Source organism: Dendrobates tinctorius, unplaced genomic scaffold (genome assembly GCF_039654945.1).
Source record: "Dendrobates tinctorius isolate UK_male_01 unplaced genomic scaffold, ASM3965494v1 ptg000241l, whole genome shotgun sequence".
Taxonomy (NCBI): Eukaryota; Metazoa; Chordata; class Amphibia; order Anura; family Dendrobatidae; genus Dendrobates; species Dendrobates tinctorius.
The window spans coordinates 27,725,729-27,746,145 of record NW_027361908.1 but is presented as its reverse complement, the minus strand read 5'-3'; the positions used below and the strand labels follow the sequence as shown (position 1 = coordinate 27,746,145).

The 20,417-nt window shown below is 45.3% G+C and overlaps 1 long non-coding RNA gene across 1 annotated transcript in view; it reads left to right on the top strand.

The window, feature by feature from the left end:
• LOC141060583 (uncharacterized) overlaps positions 1–19,673 on the top strand; it is a 188,334-nt gene extending 168,661 nt beyond the window's left edge. The window contains exons 3-4 of the long non-coding RNA XR_012222727.1: positions 18,794–18,818; positions 19,613–19,673. This is a non-coding gene — a long non-coding RNA (uncharacterized lncRNA). The remainder of the gene's footprint in view (positions 1–18,793; positions 18,819–19,612) is intronic.
• The last annotated feature ends 744 nt before the right edge of the window (positions 19,674–20,417 follow it).

Sequence of the window (20,417 nt, the reverse complement as noted above, 5' to 3'; positions counted from 1 at the left end):
AATACATTTTTTGAAAATGGCATGGGGTCCCCTTTATTTTTGATAACTAGTGCAGGTAAAGCTGACAGCTGTTGGCTATAACTCCCAGCTGTCAGGTTTATATAAAAAATAGAGGGGTCCCCACATGTATTTTTTAATTTAAATAAATAATTAAAAAACAATGTGGGGTCCCCAACATTTTTTGGCAACCAGCCAAACTAAAGCAGACAGCTGGGGGCTAGTCTTCTCCAGGCTGGGAAGGAGGCATGGATATTGGCCCTCCACAGCCCAAAAACAGCAGCCCGCAGCCACCTCAGAAAAGTCATGTCCATTGCCTGCGCCAATTCTAGTGCTTTGTCCAACTCTTCCCACTTGCCCTGGTGCATTGGCAAGTTGGATGATAGTTGTGGGGTTAATATCAGCTGTTTTATGTCCGATGACACCAAGCCCATGGGTTAGGTTAGTAATGGAGAGGCGTCTATCAGACATTAAGCGGGTAATAAAGACACAGCAAGAATTAAGTACTTAATTTGAAATAAAATTGCCCACCCTCTTTTACACATTTATTTAAAAAAATAAAAAGCACCATATTCCTCTTCCGTCCAACAAGAAGATAATCTATATCTGTCCCTCTAAGAAATCCAGCTCTGCTACATCTGGGTGTTTTGTTGAGTGGTGTCATGATGCGACCACTCAGCAAGTCAGCCAGAACACACAGAGACAGGAGGGTGAGAATGCTCCTGCAGTATGTAGCATTGATGTAGGAAAGGTCACTGAATTTCATAGCTGATGAACCCCGGTCACCTCACTGACATCACTGAGAATTTTCGAAATTCAAATGGTGTTGTAAGTGAGGTAACTGGTGTTCATCAGCTATAAACTCCGGTCCCTTTTCTCACATTAGCGCTATACACTGCAGGAGCATTCACATGCTCCTGTTTTATTGTGTTCTGGCTGGCTTGCTGAGCTAAGGCATCATGACTCCGCTTAACAAACCACCCAGATGTAGCAGAGCTGAACTTCTTCATGGGACAGATATGGATAATCTTCACCTCGGAATCATGCTCCTGTCTCAGTGTGTTCAGGCTGGCATGGAGAGCGGTCACATCACTGATGTGAGCGCTCTTCAAATCTTTTAGATCGTCGTGGGATATGGTCATTAATGGATTATCGTCACACAGGTGAGGAATATGGTGCTTTATTATTTTTTATCTTTTACAGTGGGACATGGGCATAGATGGGTCATTATCGGACAAGCAAATTTTACATTCAGAAAGTAAAATGTTGCTCTCTTTCAATCCCTGCCATGCGCCCAAACAGTAGTTTTCGTACACATATTAAGTATTGGTGTACTCAGGAGAAATTGCACAACAAATTATATGGTTTGAAAAAAAGAAAAGATAGCACAAAACAAAGGTGCAGACACCTAGATTTTTAAATAATACAGCTTTATTGAAAACATGTGCTAAAAAACAAGTTAAAAACATTTAAAACATGTATACATAAGACATGTATAGAAATAGGCAGGCATAATAAAGAGTAATATCCTAAAAATGCAATTAGATAAGAACTGTGAATGAGCCACAACGTCAGATATAACAAGTAAATAAGGAAATCATGCAAAAGATATGATAATATATAATATGAGAAAAGATTGCAACTATTAGATTAATACAGATGCAAGTTAAAATAATATGGAGAACAATGCTGGTACACCATGATATTTGGGATATGGGATCCACTGCAGAAGGATTTCAAGTATGAGAATTTAAAGTCAATATCAAGTCAATAAAGGAATCCGGACCCAGGCACAATTGATATCACTTCTCGGCAAATTTATTTAGCATGCATTTCAGTACTGTGGCTGTTTATTTATCCTTGCTAGATTGTATATAGGTCTCCCAGCCACTGTGACTTTACAGTTTTGTTGATTCAGTCAACTGCGTCTGGATTCCTTAATAATAATAATAATAATAATAATAATAATAATCTTTATTTTTATATAGCGCTAACATATTCCACAGTGCTTTACAGCTTGCACACATTATCATCACTGTCCCTGATGGGGCTCACAATCTAAATTCCCTATCAGTATGTCTTTGGAATGTGGGAGGAAACCAGAGTGCCCGGAGGAAACCCACGCAAACACGGGGAGAACATACAAACTCCTTGCAGATGTTGTCCTTGGTGGGATTCGAACCCAGGACAACCACTGAGCCACCGTGCTGCTTCCTTTATGTGATGTCACCCGTAAAGAAATGATTTTGTAAATTTTGTTGGAAAAATGAGAAATCGCTGGTCTATTTTTAACCCTTATAACATCCTAACACAAAAAAAATGATGCTTCAAAAATTGTACTGATGTAAAGTAAACATGTGGGAAATGTTATTTTTTGTGACATAACTCTCTGAGGGCATAAAAATTAAAAGTTTGAAAATTGCAAAATTATCAAAATTTTTGCCAAATTTCCATTTTTTTCACAAATGAACACAAGTCTTATCGAACAATTTTTATGACTGTCTTGAAGTGCAATATGTGTTGAAAAAACATTCTCTGAATCAATGGGATCTATTGAAGCGTTCCAGAGTTATTAATTCATAAAGTGACATTGGTCAGAATTGTAACATTTAGCCTTGTCATGAAGGTAAAAACATGCTGGGGGTGAAGGGGTTGGTTTACAATAGTATTCTAACGGTGCAATAATTTTTTTTTATCTCAGCTCAGTTGTACGCATTCATTTTAAACCTTTCACCATGGACACCTCGATCAGGTGTCTTTAGTGTGACAACCAGCACATGTTCTAATTGACTTTCTGTAACCTACAAGATCACATCATCACCAATCAAATAGGGTGGCAAAAAAATTAGAAAGATATTATTAGGCAACTAAAAATTGAGGCCCTCATGATGGAGTCAGGTACTCCTGGAGCGTCTGATAAATGACTTGTGCCTCTGTGCGCCAAGCCAGAAACCTTACACAAGTCCCTGACTGGAGAAATATTCGTGCTGTAAGGAACGTCACATCTTGCCATGAATAAGGAGAGCGGTGATGTCATGCCGCAGTCACTCCTCATCACCAACGAGGTCCGAGTTGTGCCAAACTGCTTTGATGAATCGGGGCCAGAAGGTTGAGTCGGTACACACACTGCACTTTGTTTAACTACATGGCAGAAGCCTAATATCCCTGACTATTCATTGTAAGGCAGAAGATCTTTTTGGATAAAAGGACATTATATTTTTTAGTGGGTAACCTTAGTGAAACAAACTTGAGATGAACACCCATGTAAAAGTGGTCTTCTACAGGGTTAGAAAATGTGATGTATATAGTTACTACGATGCCGGGTGGAAAAGCAAGCAGATATCAAGTTATGTAATGAAATACTGGTCTATATGACTACAACACTTTTATGCACCTAGAGAGGGACAATGTTCCATATATCTTAACAACTCATTGTACAAGAACTTGCCTTCCTAGGTTACACTGCTGCTTGGATTACTCATAATATAGCACGTGCTGGTGGTGTCCGCTTTATCTTTGCAGGCACTGCTTGCTGAATATTATTAGTTGTCATAAAAGCAATGAGTTTCTCATCCTGTTTATGACTAATAGCCTATACATGTAGTTTCTTAGAAATGGAAAATGTGTCTAGCTGTACTTTTTTTATGCCATTGAAATTTTGCCTTCAGCTACTGTTATGTAAAAGGATTTTTTTTTTTCTTTTTAAGTAAATTAAAATGCAAAGAAAGTAGAGTTAGTAGCAATGTTATGTAAGTACATTCTGTATTACATATTCACAATCTAGACCTTAAAATGAATAGTTAGGTGACTACTCTGCAGTAAACAGTGTCACTATAACCACAGAAAAGTAACATAATATGCTCATGATCATACCAATAAAGCTTGAAAAAAAACTAAGAAAAGAGTGATTGCACTTGTTTCCAATATATTATTTTGTTTCTGCAAAGGACTAACAAAGATGTCCACAGAGATTTATTCTGAATCACAAGAAAAGACAAGAAAATACAACACTTATAAATATTATTGAATAGCGAAAAATTCAAGAATTATCTCTAGACAACAAAAAGTATTTGAAAAAAATTATTGTAACACATGCCAATTTCCCTGTTTAATTTAAAGGGTTTTCCCACCACGTACACCGATGGCATATTGATGCCCCCACAGTTCCAAAGAACAAAACGGCAACAACAAAGCCTTATTCAAGTTGACTTCACAGTGCCTGGTTGGAATTAGAGCTTTTACAAGAAAAAAAAGCTCAATCAATCATTGCTTTTTACCTATGTAATGTGAGAAGCCCAGAATTCAGATCCACACCTCTCAGAAATGGATGGATTTACGATCAGTGCTTTTGATGGAAAGACTTCTTTCATTATATCATGAACTTCTTTAATAGGATGAATCCAATAGTAGAGATTTGCCATAGATGAATGCAGACAATGCTATGCATTCACCTCCCAGTATTTCAGGGTATTAGGGACACAATATTGACTTATCTATGAATACTCCACATATTATAATTTGCTATACATTCAAAGTGATCATAGCCATTAATCCCCACATAATATTTACAAGTTTACATATTTCTTATATGAGTATACAGTTGCAATAGATACATATAACATTCTGTGTATCATTTCCAAATATTTCCTACGTTTTCTAGTTTTCCAGCATGTTTTCTATTACTAACCATAATAACGGTATAAAAACACTCACATGTTCCTTGTAGGGTAAGTGATTGCATTCATAGCAATGCTAATGTGTTTCTTATTAGTAACTAATTTTTTGGGTTTATAGAGATCAATCATGAAATACGCGACTACATAAAGTGCATGCTTTATAAAGCAGGATTAATCACAATCACATATGATATGCAGTATCAATCTGCCAAAATCTATAGTGCAGTCATAACTCTTGGTTATTCTGAACGCTTTGTAAGGTGGCATTTTTTCATTGCCATATTTATATGTAAATGCTTGCAGAAGTCAAAGACTCATTGCACTTTCCTAGAAAGCAACACATCTGTCATACTTTCTGTAAAACTTGTTTCCTCCCATGTTGATCTCTTGCTTAGCAAGTGCAACATCAAAATCGATGATTGCCCTTTCTGTCTCCATTTCTGTCGCGAGACGTCACCATGGTTTCATTGCAAATGAAACAGGGTAACAACTCTACAAGTACAGTAGTTCTGTGTTCTCTGAGTATAATAGCTCCATCAAGGTAGATAGCTTCGGTGTTATTTTCTGTCACTGTTTGTTCCCTGCAGTGTAGCCTGAGTGGGGCTGTAAAACTAAAAGGGCTGCATTATACTCTATGGGGGGATGCAAAGAGATGGTCTGAAACGAACATTGATTTTATCTCCTTTTCCCACAATCGCATACAAGATTTCTCCCGTGCATCCCCCCTACTCTGAAACTCCCTACCACAACATATCAGACAATCGCCTACCATGGAAACCTTCAAAAAGAACCTGAAGACCTACCTCTTCCGTCTAAATAGAAAAGAAGTCTATTGGATATATGAGCCCAACACCCTGAAACCCCATGGACTAAATGAGATTTCAGAGGGTTTCCTATAGCTCCCAATGATAGTATATGTAATTTTATATGAAAAAATCCCACCCATTCTTCCAGCTGGTAGAGCAGTAAGATTAAATGAGGGTACATTCCATAGTCCCTGCCGTTAATTCCAAATTAAACATTCATATAGCACCCAGATCAGCCAAAATAGATGTTCAACCAATTGACATATCTCCTAAATAAGAAACAGCTCCACTGAACACAAATAATAACACTGGGATACCACTCTGACAGGAGCCACCTCTCAGCATTATGCCATCTGAAGTTGCACAAGTAGACATTCGTATATGTATATATTTTCATCAATACCTTGATCAGAAATGCCAGCAATATTAATTGCCTCTAATCATTTTGATGGTACTGTTCATTTGAATTTACCAACAAAAAGAAATATAATAAACAACATTTTTTTAAATTAATTATTTATTTTTATTATTAACTAGCTGAAGAGCCCGGCGTTACCTGGGCATAGTAACCAACTGTGGTTAGTTATAACTAGTGTTGAGCGATACCACCCGATACTGAAAAATATCGTATCGGAATGGATCGGCCGATCTAAAAAAAGTATCGGGTATCGCCGATTCCGATCCAGGAAGTCCCATTCAAGTCAATGGAACAGAAATATCGGAATTGAAAAAAAACAAAAAAAACAACTAATAATAATGTAGAATGTATTGTGGGAGGTGTAGGAGACATTAAAGCCATAAAGCTTTAGCCCAATCAAATGGAATCGCAGTATTTTTTCTTTTTTAAAGACGTTCGTAGTTACAAAGATATTGACTATGTTAAAGTCTTTAATTTTTTGTCAGATATGTATGTTTCACTACTTCCATGCTCTTTACCTTCTTTTTTTACTTCTCCCACACTTTCTCCTTCATCATCTTCAGCAGCAGTAGTATCTTCTTCTTCATCTTCTTTTATTCTTCTTCTTTTATTCTTCTTCATATTCTACTTCTTCATCTTCTTCCTATTCTTCTTCATCATATTCTTATTTGTGTCAGGCATTCCTGTAGTTGTTATCTATAAAAGTTTGAAGATTACACCTTCCATTCAGCCTGTCACAAAAGATTTACAACAGGATTTGTCCACGTTCAGTTTGGCCTGCAGCAGCAGGCCTTTTCCAGGGGCACCACGAGGAGGAACGGACTCACCCCCATACACTGCTTAGTCTTCTTCTGCTTATAAATTAGATAATATCATTTGCTCTGATTGTTAGTCTTATGCTTATGTTCTTCTGCTTTTGGTTTTTATGCTTCTTGGTCTTCTGGCTCTTGTTGTTCTGCATCTTGGTGGTTGTCTTCCTGTTCTTTGTCCTCTTGGTCATCTTCTTCAGGGTCATCTTTTAGGTATTCTTCTGTGTGGTCTTCAGGGTCGTCGTCTTCAGGGTCATTGTCAGGGAGATCCAGAGTGAGAATCAAACCATTTCCACAAGCTTGAACTTGGAAAAGTAGCAGAAGGTACAAGAAGGCTGAGGAACTGCCGAGAACCAGCTGACGGTACTGGAACCCGGAGGGGCAGCAGAAGTAACAAGAGCCAATGGCACAACCGTGGACCAGCTGACGGTGCTAGAACACGGTTACTAAGCAGGAGGTACCTGTGCTCCAAAGCACTACCAAGGACCAGCAGACGTTGCTGAAACTCGGATACCGAGAAGGAGGCTCCTAGGCCAAAGGCTCTGCTGAGAGCCAGCTGACGGTGCTGGAACCCGGATGGGTAGCAGAAGCTGCAAGAGCAAATGACACTAGCAAGGACTAGCTGACGGTGCTGGAACCCGGAGGGGCAGCAGAAGGAACAAGAGCCAATGGGACAACCGTGGACCAGCTGACGGTGCTAGAACACGGTTTCTAAGCAGGAGGTACCTGTGCTAGAAAGCACTACCAAGGACCAGCAGACGTTGCTGGAACTCGGATACCAAGAAGGAGGCACCTAGGCCAAAGGCACTGCCGAGAACCAGCTGACGGTGCTGGAACCCGGATGGATAACAGAAGGTACCCAGGAAAAAAACAAAGTTTCAAGGCCGTGAGCCGGCCGCAGTTACCGAAACCCACAGTCCTACAGGGGGTGCTTGTCCTATTGGCACTACGGAACCAGCCTTTATTACCAGAACCCGCAGGCCACTTAGGAAGCACCGAAACTGCAGGCACCATAGACTCGGCTAACCCAACCGCAACATGACAGGACAACGTATCGGTGGCAAAGTGACGTTGAAACTACCCGGAAACAGCAGGCGTGCTGGAACCAGGCTGGGCAGGAGGGAGTGCCCGTGCCAAAGACACTTCTGAGAACCAGCTGACTGTGCTGGAACCCGGATGGGTAGCATTAGCTACAAGAGTCAATGGAACTACCGTGAACCAGCTGACGGTGCTGGAACCCGGAGGGGCAGCAGAAGGAATAACAGCCAATGGCACAACCGTGGACCAGCTGACAGTGCTGGAACTCGGTTACTAAACAGGAGGTACCTGTGCTCCAAAGCACTACCAAGGACCAGCAGACGTTGCAGGAACTCGGATACCGAGAAGGAGGCACCTAGGCCAAAGGCTCTGCTGAGAGCCAGCTGTAGGTGCTGGAACCCGGATGGGTAGCAGAAGCTGCAAGAGCAAATGACACTAGCGAGGACCATCTGACAGTGCTGGAACCCGGAGGGGCAGCAGAAGGAACAAGAGCCAATGGGACAACTGTGGACCAGCTGACGTTGCTGGAACACGGTTACTAAGCATCAGGTACCTGTGCTAAAAAGCACTACAAAGGCTCTGCCGAGAAACAGCTGACATTGCTGGAACCTGGCTGGGCAGAAGGGAGTACCCGTGGAAAACACACTTCTGAGCAGCAACATGCAATGTTGAAGCCCAGGGGTCAATCAGGCAGCAGGCTGAGGCCAAATTGGAGCGAGTTTTATATTGGTTGTAAACAACTACTGATTGTAACCGTGATCCACTTTGGCCTCTGGCTCTACAGTCTCTAGTATTTCCCCTGGCCTCCAACCATGGCAGTTGCTGCTCTGCAGAGTTGTCTGCACAATCCACACTTGTTCCTGAGTTACTGGGGCTCAGTCACATCAGTTGATCCCCTGATGTGTGTCCGGCAAGGTGTCCTGCTCTGTCCACATTCCCACAACTATTAATGGGAATGGGAACAGAGAAGGAGACATTGCCGGACACACCACAGGAGATCAACTGACGTGACTGAGCCCCAGTAACACAGGAACAAGTGTGGATTGTGCAGACGGCACATCAGAGCAGCGACTGGCGGGGTTGGAGGCCAGGGGAAATACTAGAGACAGTGGAGCCAGAGGCCTAAGTGGACCACGGTTAAAAGTCAGTAGTAGTGTGATGTTGGAGGCAGCAGGAGACTTTGCCATCCGCACAGCAGGGGAACAGCTGGCGTTACTGAACCCCACAGACACAGGAGCGAGTGTTTCTGTCTGTGCGGACGGCACTTCCAAGCTACAACTGGCTGTGTTGAAGCCCAGGATCAATGCTCCGAGCAGGATGAGGCCTACTTGGAGCAAGTGGAAAAGAACATGTAGTGTGATGTTGGAGGCAGCAGGAGACTTTGCCTTCCGCACAGCAGCGGAACAGATGGCGTTACTGAACCCCACTAACACAGGAGCGAGTGTTTCTGTCTGTGCGGACGGCACTTCCAAGCTACAACTGGCTGTGATGAAGCCCAGGATCAATGCTCCGAGCAGGCTGAGGCCTACTTGGAGCAAGTGGAAAATAACATGTAGTGTGATGTTGGAGGCAGCAGGAGAATTTGCCATCCGCACAGCAGGGGAACAGCTGGCGTTACTGAACCCCACAGACACAGGAGCGAGTGTTTCTATCTGTGCGGACGGCACTTCCAAGCTACAACTGGCTGTGTTGAAGCCCAGGATCAATGCTCCGAGCAGGCTGAGGCCTACTTGGAGCAAGTGGAAAAGAACATGTAGTGTGATGTTGGAGGCAGCAGGATTCTTTGCCATCCGCACAGCAGGGGAACAGCTGGCGTTACTGAACCCCACTAACACAGGAGCTAATGTGTGTTTCTCTGTTAAGACTGCACTTCTGAACACCAACTGGCATTGTTGGAGCCCAGGATGAGGCATGGAGCAGGCTGAGGCCTGATGGTGTTGGCATGTGAAGGCAGCAGGAGACTTTGCAGTCTACACAGCAGGGGAACAGTTGGTATTACTGAACCCCACTGACACAGGAGCTAGAGTGTTTTTCTCTGCGGAAACGGCACTTCTGAACACCAACTGGCGTTGTTGGAGCCCAGGATGAGGCATGGAGCAGGCTGAGACCTGATGGTGTTGGCATGTGGAGGCAGCAGGAGACATTGCCGTCTACACAGCAGGGGAACAGCTGGTATTACTGAACCCCACTGACACAGGAGCTAGAGTGTTTTTCTCTGCGGAGACGGCACTTCTGAACACCAACTGGCGTTGTTGGAGCCCAGGATGAGGCATGGAGCAAGCTGAGGCCTGATGGTGTTGGCATGTGGAGGCAGCAGGAGACATCGCCATCTACACAGCAGGGGAACAGCTGGCATTACTGAACCCCACTGACACAGGAGCTAGAGTGTTTTTCTCTGCGGAGATGGCACTTCTGAACACCAACTGGCATTGTTGGAGCCCAGGATGAGGCATGGAGCAGGCTGAGGCCTGATGGTGTTGGCATGTGGAGGCAGCAGGAGACACTGCCATCTACACAGCAGGGGAACAGCTGGCGTTACTGAACCCCACTAACACAGGAGCGAGTGTTTCTATCTGTGCGGACGGCACTTCCAGGCTACAACTGGCTGTGTTGTAGCCCAGGATGAAGCATGCAGCAGGTGGAGGACAACTTGCAGCTGGTTTTATAGAGGTTGTAGACTACTACTGATTGTCACCATGCTCCACTATGGCCTCCGGCTCCACTGTCTCTAGTATTTCCCCTGGCCAACAACCCCGCCAGTTACAGCTGTGAAGTGGCGTCTGCACAATCCACACTTGTTCCTGTGTAACTGTGGCTCAGTCCCGTCTGTTGATCCCCTGATGTGTGTCTGGCAAGCTCTCCTGCTCAGTCCTCATTCACACTACTAGTAATGTGAATGTGGACAGAGGAAGAGACCTTGCCGGACACACATCAGGGGATCAACTGACGGGACTGAGCCACAGTAACTCAGGAACAAGTGTGGATTGTGCAGACGCCACTTCACAGCTGTAACTGGCGTGGTTGTTGGCCAGGGGAAATACTAGAGACAGTGGAGCCAGAGGCCTAAGTTCACCAAAGTTACAAATCTGTAGTACTTTGCATGTGGAGGCAGCAGGAGACTTTGCCGTTTACACAGCAGGGGAACAGCTGGCATTACTGAACCCACCTGACACAGGAGCTAGTGTGTTTTTCACTGCAGAGACGGCACTTATGAACACCAACTGACGTTGTTGGATCCCAGGATGAGGCATGGAGCAGGCTGAGGCCTGATGGTGTTGGCATGTGGAGGCAGCAGGAGACTTTGCCGTCTACCCAGCAGGGGAACAGCTGGCATTACTGAACCCCACTAACACAGGAGCTAGTGTGTTTTTCTCTGTGAAGACGGCACTTCTGAACACCAACTGATGTTGTTGGAGCCCAGGATGAGGCATGGAGCTGGCTGAGGCCAACTTGCAGCACGTTTTATAGAGGTAGTAGACTACAACTGATTGTAACCGTGCTCCACTATGGCCTCTGGCTCCACTGTCTCTAGTATTTCCCCTGGCCTCCAACCCCGCCAGTGACAGGTCTGAAGTGGCGTCAGCACAATCCACACTTGTCCCTGTGTTACTTGGGCTCAGTCCCGTCAGTTGATCCCCTGATGTGTGTCCGGCAAGGTCTCTTGCTCTGTCCTCATTCACGCTACTAGTAAACTAGTAACTTTGCCGTCCACACAGCAGGGGAGCAGCTGGCGTTACTGAACCCCAGTAACACAGGAGCTAGTGTTTTTCTCTGTGCAGACGACACATCTGAGCAACAACTGGCTGTGTTGAATCCCAGGGATTATAGTTCAGGTGGTAGAAACATGAACACAACAGGAGACCCGGATATAGTTGCCAACCAATTATTTAGTCGGGAAGAGGACTGGCAAATTCTGGGGAGATCCAGGCCTTGTTCATTTTCAGAAAAGTAAGCCGGTCGACGTTATCGGAAGAAAGTCGCGTGCGACGGTCTGTTAGTACACCACCTGCGGCACTAAAGACGCATTCCGATAATACACTGGCAGCAGGGCAAGCCAGCACCTCCAATGCATACTGGCTAAGCTCTGGCCATGTATCCAGCTTAGAGACCCAAAACTTGAAGGGGGAAGAGCCATCTGGGAGTACACTCACAGGGCAAGACATGTAGTCTGTCACCATCTGACGGAAACGTTGCCTCCTGCTGACTGGAGCCGTCAGTGATGGTGTAGACAATTGTGGCGGACACACAAAACTTTGCCACATTTGGGCCATAGTGGTCTTGCCTTGTGCTGAGGCGCTGCCTCTGCTCCCTCTTTGTGCCGAGTTTCCTCCACTGGGTCGACGCACAGAGGTGCTTTGTAAAGCACTAGCACCACTGCTGTCGGGTGGAATGGAAAACATGATGGACTGCACCAGTGTGTCTTGGTACTCCCACAGTTTACGCTTCCGGTTCAACGTTGGTATGAGGGTTTGCAAGTTGTCCCGGTAGCGAGGATCTAGGAGGGTGTACAACCAATATCAGCTGTGTAGAGAATGTGGGCGATGCTGTGGTCATTTCTCAGGCACTGCAGCATGAAGTCAACCATGTGCTGCAGACTCCCAACTGCCAAAGAACCAGACATGGGATGTGAGTGAGGTTGCCTAGGCCAAGAGCTGCCACCAGATTTCGGCCATTGTCACACACTACCAAGCCCGGCTGGAGATTCGCTGGCACAAACCACACGTCGCTCTCCTGCTTGATGGCGTGATCTCTGCCTGCTCTGCATCACCCCACCCTCACTGTACATACTGACTACAGCTTTGTGTACCTCCCTCCTGTGGAGAGATGTCTTCCTCCTCCATCGACTCCTCCTCATCCTCCTCACAAAGTGTCCCCTGCCTAGGCCTTTGTGAGGAAGCACGTAGCACAGACTGTCCAGAAGCAGATGGCATTTGGGACTCCTCATCCTCCACCTCTTCCAAAACCTCATCCCTTAGTGCTTGCAGTGTTTTTTGAAGCATGCAGATAAGGAGGACAGTCATGCTGACTAGTGCATCATCTGCACTCGCCATCTGCGTGGAATCATCGAAGGCACGCAAAACGAAGCAGATGTCCTTCATAGAGGCCCACTCAGTGGTGCTGAAGTGTGACCGGCGCACAGCTGGTACTCCATGACTGCTGCCTGCTGCTCACACAACCGCTCCAACAAATGTAACGTTGAATTCCACCTGGTGGGTAGGTCACATATGATGCGATGTTCCGGAAGGCGTAATCAGCGCTGCAGAGCAGCAAGGCGCGATCTTGCCGTGCTGGAACGCCGCAAGTGAGCGCACTCTATGCGGACCTTGTGCAGTAGTGCATCAAGATCCGGATAGTCCCTCAGAAAGCTCTGCACGACCAAGTTGAGCTCATGTGCCAGACATGGGATGTGAGTGAGGTTGCCTAGGCCAAGAGCTGCCACCAGATTTCGGCCATTGTCACACACTACCAAGCCCGGCTGGAGATTCGCTGGCACAAACCACACGTCGCTCTCCTGCTTGATGGCATTCCAGAGCTCCTGTGCTGTGTGGCTTCGATTCCCCAATGAAATTAATTTCAGTACGGCCTGTTGATGTTTGGCCACGGCTGTGCTCATATCGGTCGTAACAGGCTCCTGCTGCGCTGTTTCAGAGGAACTGGAGTAGGAGGAGGAGTCAATGTGTACAGACTGGATTCCTGCAATCCGTGGAGTTGGCAGAACACGTAGAGCGCCACTCTCCAGATCTGTACCTGGCTCCACAACATTGACCCAATGGGCAGTGAGGGAAAGGTATCGTCCCTGTCCATGGTTACTGGTCCACGCATCGGTGGTCAGGTGGACCTTGCTACTGACGGCATTTAGTAGCTCATGTTTTGTGTTTGCCTCCACATGTTTCTGCAGGGCAGGGACGGCTCGCCTGCTGAAATAAAAGCGGCTGGGCACAATGTATTGTGGGACTGCCAATGCCATGAAGTCCCGGAAGGTGTCAGTCTCCACCAGCCTGAATGACAGCATTTCAAGGGCCAGTAGTTTGGCAATGCCAGCATTCAGAGCCTGTGCTTGGGGATAGTTTGCCGAGTATGGCCGCCTTTTCTCCCATTCCTGTGCTACCGATGGCTGCCGAGTGGCCTGGGAGTGTGAGGATGACTTGGAACGTGGTGCTGTGTGGGGAATGTCACAGGGTCTCCGGACAACAGTGCCAGAGGTTCTTCCTTGGCGATCCTGTGAGGAAGCTGAACCAGCTGTGTGTGAGCTGGAGGAAGAGGCCCCAACACGAGCTGAAGAGGTGGTAGGTGGTGCTGTATGTTGGCCTACGTCTTCAGTGTGTCTGTGTAACTCCACCTCGTGCTTGGTCCGCACATGTTTCCACATATTAGTGGTATTGAGGTTGCTGACATTTTTCCCTCTTTTGACTCTCTGATGACACAGCTTGCATTTGACAAAGCAAGTGTCATCTGCAACTGTGTCAAAAAAGGACCACGCACTGCAAGTCTTGGGAGCGCCCTTTTTGCCTTTTGAAAGTGGAATGCTCCTAACGGGTGCCGAAGTGGAGGCTACAGGCAACCAAGTCTGCCCCCTCCCTCTCCCTCCGGTTTTGGCCGTTCGGGGAATCTCTTCCTCAGAGCTGCTTCCACCACCTTCCTGTTCCTCACGCCATGATGGGTCAAGGACCTCATCATCTACACTCCCCTCTTCAAACACCTGCTTCTCCTGGGTTGTCTCGCCAGCACCGTACGCACCAGAAAGTGGTAACTGAGTCTCGTCATCATCTGATGCGTGCTGAGGTGTGCTGACCATAGGCACTGGCCCACCCGCCTCTTCAGATTCAGAGGGACAAAGAAGTTGCGCATCACTGCATACTCCCTCTTCTTCACATTCTGGAATGCTGCTTGGCTGGCCCCCTCTTTCCAAACCAACATATTCCGAGAACAGAAGTAGAGACTGTGATGGCTCCTGTCCAGGGGTCTCTGACTGCCTGGGCACTTTGGCAGGTGGTGAAGAGACAGATGGTTGCTCTTCGGTGCTCTGGCCCTGAGAGGATGTGGAAGTAATTGAATTTGATGCGTTAGCTGCCATCCATCCGACAACGGATTCAATTTGTTCCTCCCGCAGCAGTGGGGTACGGTGAGGTCCTACAAAGCTGCGCATAAAGGACTGTTGCCTGTTAAAACTGGGGGATGCTGACTCACTGGTGCCAACAGCAGGCACAGAATCCCCACGTTCTCTCCCTGCAGAATCCCCACGTCCTCTCCCTGCAGAATCCCCATGTCCTCTCCTTGCAGAATCCCCACGTCCTCTCCCTGCTGAAACTCCACGGCCACGGCCACGTGCCTCACTCCCTGCCTTCTTCATCTTGCTAGACTGAGAAAGATAGGCAGAAAAGTACAAAGGGGGGCCTTAGTGTGCTTATTCCTGAACAGCTGGTTGCAGGTATAAGAAACACTAATTTTATGAAGTGTGTGTGTCGACTACACTTTAATAGGAGATAATGTGACCTACACAACTTTCAAATGTAGTGTTTGGTGAACTTTGTTGTTTTTTTGGGCGGGAAAAAAAACTAAAAGGATGTGACCAAAGATTTGAAAGTCAGAGTATCACCAACTTTCTGGAGCTATTACAATGCAGGCAGGTAACCTACAATGCAAAAGATGAGGCTCCAAAAAAATTGGGTAATACTAATCTGGCTGCAGCTGAAGGGCACAAGCCAGAAAAAAGGCTCCTCTATCTACTCCTATATAGTGTTTGCAACCAACCAATGTAGATGGATATGGATGGATGCACACTAATAGGAGAAGAAAAAATGAGCTGCAATTAAAGAAATATATGTGTGAGGCAGTGACGCACGCTGAGCAGCCTACAACCAGACGTAGCTGCAGGACACACTACTCAGCGTGAGCTACACTCACACAGTCAGAGACCTCTCAGACAGCCGTGAACAGTGCAGCTAAGTGGGCACTAGCACTGACAGGCTGCAGAAAGGCTCCGCTGTCTACTACCAGTGTTTGCAACCAACGTATATGGATACGGATGGAAGCACACTAGATAGAATTTTTTTTAAATAAGCAGCTCAAAAAGAAAAGTATGTATGAGTCAGCAGTGAGGCACGCTGGGCGGCCTACAACCAGACGTGGCTGCAGGACCCACTCCACAGCGTGAGCTGCACTCACACAGCCCTTGCAGACAGCTGTGAACACTGCTGCTAGGGAAAAGCAAGCTACAGTGGTGGTTTATGTAGCCTGGGTAAAGCACAATATTGATTTGAGAATCGCTATTTCTAACTGTCCCTCACAGTCTTCAACAGCAGCCTGTCCCTAACTGAATTCACAGCAGAGTGACCAGAAATGGCGGCGGCAGTGGCTTTTATAGTGCATCATGACATCATTTCAGCAGCCAATCACAGCCATGCCAATAGTTAACATGCCTACATGCCTAATAGGATGTGCCCACACTTCAGAGGATTCCCATTGGCTGAATCAAAGGGAGCGGGCTGATAGCATTATGGGAATTTCCGATTCCGGTATCCGATATGAAAAAAGTATCGGAAGTCAGTATCGGAATTCCGATACAGCTAATATCGGCCGATACCCGATACTTGCGGTATCGGAAAGCTCAACACTAGTTATAACAAATTATAATGATTATATTGCACATAAAAACCGTGCATCTAATCCTATCCTGTGTGATCCTGCCTGCTGAGCCGTGTATCTAATCCTATTCTGTGTGATACTGTCTGCTGAGCCGTGTATCTAATACTATTCTGTGTGATAGTGTGTGCTGAGCTGCGTATCTAATCCTATCCTGTGTGATACTGTCTGCTGAGCCGTGTATCTATTCCTATCCTGTGGGATACTGACTACTGAGCTGTGTATCTAATCCTATTCTGTGTGATACTGCCTGCTGAGCCATGTGTCTAATCCTCTCCTGTGTGATACTGACTGCTGAGCTGTGTATCTAATCCTATCCTGTGTGATACTGACTGCTGAGCCGTGTAACTAATCCTATCCTGTGTGATACTGGGCTCCCCCTGCAGTCTGTGTCAGAAGGTGGTCTGTGTTGGCATGGTAATAAACTGTGTTATTTCCAACTTTACGGAAGGACGATAACACCATAGAAATGATAAGAATAATAGGCCTCAGTTACCACAACTGTCAACAAAGAAAACTGTTGCTGATAGCAACCAATCACAGCTCATTTTTCATCCTTTAAACAGGTCTGGGACAGCGTGGCGAGTTTTGAGTGGCGACTTTTGTGTTTCGACTTTTATGTGGCGAGGTTGGTGTATGTGTGGTGAAATGTGTGCTGAGGGTGGTATATGTGTTGAAGCACATGGTAGTGTGTGGTGCATTTTGTGTGTGTGTTCATATCCCCATGTGTGGTGAGTATCCCATGTCAGGGCCCCACTTTAGCAACTGTACGGTATATACTCTTTGGCGCCATCGCTCCCATTCTTTCAGTCCCCCTTGTTCACATCTGGCAGCTGTCAATTTGCCTCCAACACTTTTCCTTTCACTTTTTCCCCCATTATGTAGATGGGGGCAAAATTGTTTGGTGAATTGGAACGCGCGGGGTTAAAATTTCACCTCACAACATAGCCTATGATGCTCTCGGGGTCCAGACGTGTGACTGTGCAAAATTTTGTGGCTGTAGCTACGACGGTGCAGATGACAATAAATACATACACTTTTGCCCCATTATGTAGACAGGGGCAAAATTGTTTGGTGAATTAGAACGCGCGGGGTTAAAATTTCGCCTCACAACATAGCCTATGACGCTCTCGGGGTCCAGACGTGTGACTGTGCCAAATTTTCTGGCTGTACCTGCGACGGTGCGGATACCAAACCCGGACATACACACACACATACATACATACACACATACATCCACATTGAGCTTTATATATTAGATTATTGTTTACCATTTCCAGATGACCCTATGTACAGTATATAAGTCCCCGGCTCTCAAGCATGTAGCACCTGGGAGAATAGCCAAGAGCATAAAAAATGCAGGTGCATACATGCCGTCCTTTATCACTAGAGCAATATGGGTTCTAGGCCACGAGTTTCTTTATTTCTATCTGCATATATAGATATTTTTTCATCATGACATATATTTTAAAGTAAGTTTTTAAATGTATTTTAAAGGGTCTTCATATTTACTACTCATCCAGACTACTACTTCATATTTCTACTCATCCAGACGAGTAGAACGTAATTCTGGGTCGGACACTATTCTAGATACACGCAACTAAAAATAGTCTTCCTAGGTCCCAGTTCACGCGTGTATCTAGAATAGTGTCCGACCCAGAATTACGTTCTACTCGTCTGGATGAGATCTTGTCTAAATTTAAAGAAAGGGACTATCCTACCCGACTCCTCCAACAAGAGATAACACGAATCCACAATCCTTTTACTACTGAACTAAGCATTTCAAAACCTGAAAGAGTCCCGTTTGTCCATACTTACCATCCCCTTATGTCAAAAATTCATTCAGTTATTCGCAAGCACTGGCCACTACTGTCATGGGCTTACCCTAAGATAGAAGCGTTTGCTACACCGGCCCTCATGTGTAGTAGGAGAGCCCCAACATCAAAGATAAACTTGCTCGGGCAGACATTGGCAGTAAACACCCCGAGTCACCACAACGACAACTTGCCACATGCCGTAAAGGCACCTTTCCTTGTTTAAATTGTGCCTCATGCTCCAATATCATCAAGTCCGATACTGTCACCCATCCGCGTACAGGTAAATAATTTCCCATTAAAGGATTTTATACCTGTGACTCACGTCATAAAATGCCCCTGTGGCCTCCTGTACGTGGTAAGACCTGGTTACCCATTCCGGACCACTTTATTAAACACAAACACTCAGTGGCGCAGCTTAAATATCAAGTGATTGAACAGGTACGAAAACCAAGACGGGGCGGCAATCACATTAAGATATTAAAACATAGAGAGACATATTCGATCCATAAATTAGATACATTGTCGCCAAAAGGCCTTAACAGGGGAATAGATTGGCTTCTATGATTAACTTTTCACTTTTTATTTTCAGACACGATGACAGCCATCTATAATCGGTAAGCCTACTGTAATTTTTGCATTTTTTATTTATTTATTTCTTTATTTTTTTCTAGTTTTTTTTTCTATTCATTCATTATTTACTCATTTTTTCATTTACATTTATTTTTATTTTATTTAATTTTTCATTTTTTCTCATTTTTCTTACCTTATGGTTACTAGCGATCTATTGAGGCTATTTTTAGCCCGACCAGGAACCCCTTTTTTGTATTTGGTTGTTTTTTATTTTATTTTTCATTTTATTATTTTTTTGTTTTTCTTTTTGTTTTTCTTTTCTTGTCATCAAACCCTGCTTTTTACACTAGCCGCTATATGTGCCCTAAGCCTTGTTCCTCCATATTCAGTGACAACGCTGCCACTACATTACAGCCCTAGTTTCTATGTATATCGGGTTGTACTAGGTATTTTTACTTTGTGAACATCCCCTCCTTGCCATGACAATGCTGCCCATACATCACTGCCCTTACACCAACCATGCATGCGCAGTCACACACTGTGGGGCAAGCTCTCATACCACTGCGCAAGCGCAGTCTCTCTCCACAGCGCTGTGTCACTTCCGGTCCGGCGGTGATGCACTTCCGGTCCAGCGGTGCACAGCACTGTGCATAAAACGCCCCGCCACACTGCAGACCAGTACAGCCTCACACTGCAGCCAGGACAGAGCGCGGGAGCGCCGTCTCTACCAGTCAGATTCTCCTAAATCCCCCAGGTAACTTGCGCTCACCTGCGAGGATCTTAGGCACCATACCTATGATAGGTGTATCCTCTCTTATTGTCTCATATTCACTTCCAGGTGGACAACAATATTTGACTGCCACCCTAACTCTATTCCTCATACCCTACACGGAGGACCCCACAGGTAATAGATTATACAGGTTACCTGCGCTACACTATTTTCAGGCACTGCACCCATGATATGGGGGACACCTTCCTCATGGTATAATATTCACTTCTAGGTGGATAGCAATTTTTGATTGCTGTCTTCGCTGTATTGCTCATACCCTATACGGAGGACCCCACAGGTAATATTAATTTTGAGAAGTGATACACCCAACACCCCAACGGTGCAATAAGGGACACCAGCTTCATGACATGCTATTTCATCCACAGGCAGGCTACATTATGCGATAGCCCCCACAACCTGAGGTCAAAATGCTCCACTTATAAGGTACATTATTTCTTATAGTATCTCCATACCTCATAGTCTATGCAAAGGGACATCACCAGTAAAATACCCCTATCTTCCTCCAACCAGGACCACCCTTGGGTTTTTCTATCCAGCAGTGATAATACAACTGTAAACAGGCATACCAGGTATACCTTTTTGTTTTTTGGGCCCTAAGTTGAGGTTATCTAATCTAGCTAACATATATTTTTCCACTACTAGTGCCTGTGACCACCGTATGGGGATCTGTCATCCTTTCCAATGTGCCTTAAGTTTGTTATTCTATGTACTAAGGTCAAACATTCAAGTCTCCTGTTTCTTGGAATCTCCTGTAGCCATTATTATGTATTATGCTGGCAAAGAATGAAGGAACGAAACTCTGCAGATTGTACATTTATCTGTCTTGTCCATTTCTTCATATGTCTAATTCTTT